The sequence below is a fragment of the Epinephelus moara genome, chromosome 1, assembly GCF_006386435.1.
Source record: "Epinephelus moara isolate mb chromosome 1, YSFRI_EMoa_1.0, whole genome shotgun sequence".
In the NCBI taxonomy this organism is placed as follows: domain Eukaryota; kingdom Metazoa; phylum Chordata; class Actinopteri; order Perciformes; family Serranidae; genus Epinephelus; species Epinephelus moara.
The window spans coordinates 46,379,575-46,385,574 of record NC_065506.1 but is presented as its reverse complement, the minus strand read 5'-3'; the positions used below and the strand labels follow the sequence as shown (position 1 = coordinate 46,385,574).

The window sequence follows — 6,000 nt, the reverse complement described above, 5'->3', positions numbered from 1 at the left end:
GTTGGTAAATTCAGTCTGACGCTCTACACTAAAATGAGAGCCCTGTTGGTGGAAGAAACGGAGCGTTATATTTCTACATGAATGAACCAACGGTTAAGTTAATCACACATTCAATCCACCCGGCGCTCTTGCGATCATTCAGCATTTTAGTATTTCTTCTTCTTCTTTTAATGATCTTGGGTTTGTTAGGAGACTCCCGAGGAACGGACATGGAGAGCCACAGTCATGACAACATGTCTAAGCCATCCTCTGTAACTCAATGCAATCTCTTATTAAGCTGTACTGTGCATGATCAGCCTTTCTGAGAATATTAAGCATGTTCGTGAAGTTTACTTTCCATGCACCAAAACAAACACATGCTGAAACCTTTGTGATCTTAACGAATGAAACTAATACCTTGTGAGCATATGAAAAACTTTGTCAGGAGTTGGCAATGTGGTGAGACAGTGTGCAGGACTTCAACTTCTCTCTTAAGTTCTCTACGTTTTTATTTATTCAAAACAGCTACACAAACAATCGCCTTTTGTTTCAGACATACGCTGCTTAATCCTGTCTTACACCTCATAGTTTTTTCATTAGTTTACTTTTAATGCTTCGTGATGGTCTGAATGCTACAACAAAGGTTATCCTGCCTGAGAAAGAACATCTTGCAGACATAAAAGCCTGCACGCACTGCATACACACACACACACACACACACACACACTGGAGTGTATTACATAAACAGCACAGTTGCATTACAGCTCATTTTGTTAATGGCGTATGACTGGGGTTTGGCACTGTGACCGCAGACACTGATATGTGATGCTGATACTAAGACACTACATGTAAACACTGGATATTTTTACTTCTGGAGCAGAGTCCATCACTGCTCCATTACCCCTCAGCTACTTGACATTATTTGTGTATTTCTTAAACATAATTTACTGCGTTGAGTAAAAAGCCAAGCGGTCTGAGATCTACTTTCCTGTGAATGAAAATGCCTGTGCTATTACAGCCTTATATTTCAGAATGACAACTGTAGATGGGGAAAGGTGTAAGCCGCTTACGACTCCTGTATTAAGGTATCATTAGAGGATATTGTGCAATTTCAGATGTCAAATTGTAAAAGCATCTGCCTTTTCTACTGAAGGAGCTGCAGTGTGAGCGGCTGCTATATGATGTACACAGCTGGATTTGCATAAGCAGGGCATGTGGTTAATGGATCTGGTGAGGATGCTATCAACTTGGCTGTTGTTGGGGAAGCAGAAGAGAGATAACCCCTTTCTCTACCCACAATTCACTCTGTTGTTTACTCCTCTGCTCCCTGTCTTCTCAGAACTTTCTACTTTTTATTCTCACTGTTTTGCCGGAGCTCGTCATTCCCTTTAGGTATTATCCTCGACTTCTTTCATTTCATCATGTCTATTCAAAGCAGCTGAGTTTCCACCAATATTTTTTGGCGTGTTGATAAAAAAAAAGAAAAAAGAAGAGGTTTTCGTAGGCTACAGTTTCCTTAATATCAGACAGGAAATGTAACTCTTTGATGTTTTTTTCATCTTATTGGGAGCATATTTTCAGTTGTGATATTGTACTGGCATTGTGCAGATGAGGGATATTAGTTATGTATTCCAATTAAACTGTAGCGATCTATTTGAAATACAAAAGGCCATCTTATATTGTGTTCACACCAGACCCAATTCAAATTTTTTATGTTGCGTTATTCGCATGAATTTGAACACTACAATATTTTGTATTGACTCGCTTCAAACTTCGCAATTGCCGAATCGATGAGTGACATCTGCCTGTATGATTGGCTATCGTGGCGTGAATTGGTTGCTGAAGTGCAGATTTTTTTTACTCTCGTGAATAAGCATATGACGTAAAATCATGCTGCGCACTTAATTTGCGTATTTTGCTTCATTCGTGTCGCATTATTTGCATGAGTTCGAAAGCTACAATATTTTGTGTTGACTCGCTTCACATACGGGACTAACTGGCATTATATGCATGTGAAATCACTGAATCAATGAATAAGGTAGGTCTTCGACGTCTCAATGCTGATTGGTTATCTCAGCGTGAATTGGTCACTGAAGTTCGGACTTTTTTACTCTCATGGAAAAAGCGTATGGTACAAAATCATGCTACTCGCTTCATCCACGTTACTTAATTCTGATATTTCACGTCATTTGTGTCACGCTAATCGCATGAGTTTGAACGCTACAATATTTTGTGTTGACTCGCACCATACGCGTGCGAAATTGCTGAATCAGTGAATGAACTTCCGCCGGTACGCCCTCACGCGAATATGTATGACGCACAATTGAGCTACTCGCTTCATTCGCATATCATGCCGCCCGGCTGAATTTCGCATCTAATCGCGTCTTTACATTGACTTCAAATGTAATTCACTTGCGTGAACTGTTTTATTCATGTGTTGTGAACACAACATTGGTCTGGTGCTCAGTTGAGTGCTGCAGGGGTCATGCTTTTCTGTAGGGGGATGCAGAAAAGAAAGCCAGTGAGACTTTTCCACTGGATTTTGGATTATTACAGAAAATAAGCTGTGGCTATAAAGTCGTGTTCAATTCTTATTCAGCCACAAACAAGTGGGGTATTTACTAACATATGTTATGACGTAGAACAAAACCTGAAAGTCTTTTCAGCTTGTGTTAACCACAAACCTTATTTCAGGCATCTAACAAAAAAAAATAAACCACTGACTTTGAGATGAAGGAACTCGGAGTGGTAAAATGCTAACTCATTACGTAAATGTTTTGTGATGAAAATGTTTTGCCTTTTATTTTACTGTCTGTTGGCTTTATTGACAGACAGCCAGTTAACCACGTTAACATGCAAAAACATAGTGCCCACACACATAGGCGACCTGGAGGGAGATCAAAGGGTGGGCCCAGCGTTTCTGCAGCAGTGCTGTTGGGTCTGGAGGGTGTTACTAGTGATAATTGCCAAATGACTGGTGTCAAAGATGCTCTATACCAGTTTATCAAAGGTCTCTGGCGGCGCCGCTAGCTAGCGTTAGCTCCCACCAGACACAATTGGTGTACAGTAAACCGACGAGTGGCAAGATTACCTTACAGAGCAACAAAGTGTGTAACTGGTCAAAAATGTTCTTGCTGATTATCCAAATAACCGATTAACAGTTAACAGATGACATCCCTAGTGCAGATACATGTAGTGCCGTTGTATGTTATGAAAGTGAGTCGTCACAAGTAGCAAATAAGAGTATGATCAGTGAAGTCCATGTTAAAATGTTTCCCTATTCCATTTTCCATGATACAAATGCCGTCACAGCTGGTGATAGATCTGTTTTTGCTGGATAAACAACGCTTAACCAGCGGCAAAGTGTGTTTTTAACTGTCAGTTAGAAAAATGTTTGTTGACCATAACCTCCCACGAGTGTTAGACCGACTGTGTACAGGTCAGGGTAATGTGGCTATTAGCTGAAGTACTAAAAAACTGCCAAGTGAGATTTATTATTGTCCAAACTGACATTAAAAAACATAATAAAAAACAACAAGCTGTCCAAAACTCATCAACTTTTCTTTTCCACTTCAACAAAGCTGATGAAAATGCATCTTAATTCACCTGACAGTCAGACAGGAACACTCAGTAGCTCATAATAGGTTTCTACTACACTGCTGCTTTGTGCTACATCACCTTTGTGTCAAAGAATACATAGCTACTGTATAAAGAGTATTAACGGAAATGGGTTTGTCAGGTGTGACACATGTGCTCCTCCTTCTGTCAGGCACTCACAAACAGCCTCTAATCAAGCAGGCAGCCTGGGAGTGGAAGCGATCCACAGTAAATCCCTCTCTGTGCGCCCTAAAACAAAGCTCAGCTAAATATAGAGTCTCCAACATGATTATGACACTGCAGGGACCAAAGTTTCCAAGTCCCAGCTCACCCTTTAAGTTCATGATGGCCCATTACCAGAACATATTATTGGCTATGAAGACAAGCAGCAACGTGGATACTCTAAACAGTGATGTGTCTAACAGTGGATGTTACATAAAGCAAGACAAACAAGCACAGAATATGACCGAGAACTGAGAGCATCAGTGTTTTCTGCAAATGGCCAAATAAACTTCTTTATGTTCAAGTGAGTCTGAAGAAAATTTTGGCAGTGTATGTTTCTGCAAACCATGAATGTGTTACATTTGCACATTTTATACCTATCATATCAAAGTTTCTGTAGTGACGTAGTATATGAGCGAACTTTGTCATCTGGAAGTGGAGAGGATGGCAGCGACAGCGTGTCACCTCGGTAAGATGCCTGCCAATCTACAGACAGCTGCAGACCACTCCTCCAGGTGAACAAACACTTGCTGGTACTTGCTGTGTTTGAAGCTGATTTTTAGGCACCAAATGTGGGTGTTTTGTAGTGAGTCCTTACTGTGTTTCCATGGCTGTAATAATTATGACTCTTGTCCGTCGAGGCAAAGGAGTTGGTCAGGTGACATGGCCATACCCACCGGAATGATTAACAGTAAAGGCATTGCATAATGCCAAGATTAACACCTTTCTCATCTGATCGTGGTCATTGTGTGTGTGTGTGTGTGTGTGTGTGTGTGTGTGTGTGTGTGTGGGTGGTGAAGTGGACGATCTTGTCATTACTACAAAATCTTTCCTCAACATGGTGGTTCTTTGATTATCTCAACAATTTGAGGAAACAGGCAGCTGAATTCATGCGAAGCCTGTTAGAGGAAACTAAAGAGTTAGCAAGCGCACTGTATGTGCTTCAGTGCTTTTCGTCTACAGACATCATCAATATCTCCTGTGTGCTTGTGCTCTGTTAAACAGCGGACATCCATCATGATGCTGGCTAGGTCATTTCACTTGACTAGCATGCCGGCTAATGCTAATTATATCTATCCAATGGTAGACTAATAAACTTTAAACTAAAGTTGAAGTACTTTGTGTTTGCAGTTTGTGTAAAGGGTTGAAATTCATGTTAAAATGATTTACCTCTACATGGTTTCATTTTCATTGCAAGATTATGTTATGAAAAATCTTAGGCATTTTAAAACTTTATCTTTCAATAAAAAAATGTTTTTGTAGGAGGAAGTGTTTACGCTGTAAGGTCTTGACAAAAATACTGGTGTTGGCACCAGAACTCAGGTATCATATTGGCACCATATTGAATGATACAACTGTATATATAATAAAAACAGTTTTTTCAGTATCTATAATTAATCTTAAATAGATGATACAGGTGTATAACCAACCTGGTCTCACTCCAAAATCACCAAAAACTGGCGCTTTGCCCGTGACTTCCAGCGTTAGACACAGGCGATAAAAGCTGTCCTTTCACCTCGGCATCATATGCTGCCAGTCGGGCCAGTTGAAGGAAAAAACATAAATTCAAGGTGCTGTACCAATGTAGTGTGGTAATTTTAAAAGAGACTGTATGTAAAGTGTGCATTTCCTGTGAAAATAGACGTGTATTTTGAAAACAGACAATGCAGGTAACAGGCTGAAGTTGACACAGCCAGTGTACCCAGGGCACCTTGCACGTTATATCTCTGCGTGGAAAGTCCATGACCAAACACTAGGGCCGTAACGGTACATGTATTTGTGTCGAACCGTTCGGTACGCGACTTTCGGTTTGGCACGACCCTGTACCGAATTATTGGGCGCAGGATATTATTTTATTTTATTTTGTTTTATTTTAATTCCGTTTTTGCGAGCCGAACCATTTAAAATATCTAGTTCCCCGACGGACATAATTGAGTGACGGACTGAGTCCCGTAAATCTCCGCTTTCACTTTGTGCTGCGCATTCTCGCATTTTGACAACATGACAAGTGAGCCTGACGAACCTGAAGACCCACCCGCAAACCTTAAGTCCTCCGTTTGGGAACACTTTGGTTTCAGGGTAAAATACGAAGATGGAAATAAACAAGTGGACAAGACAAAAGCAGTGTGCCGACACTGCAGAACAGCGGTCGGGTATGTACTTGGAAACACGTCTAACATGCTAACGCATCTAAAGCGACAC

At 40.7% G+C, this 6,000-nt stretch overlaps 1 protein-coding gene across 1 annotated transcript in view; it reads right to left on the bottom strand.

The window, feature by feature from the left end:
* Positions 1–6,000, bottom strand: part of adamtsl3 (ADAMTS-like 3) — a 313,154-nt gene that overhangs the window by 129,545 nt on the left and 177,609 nt on the right. The window lies entirely within an intron of this gene.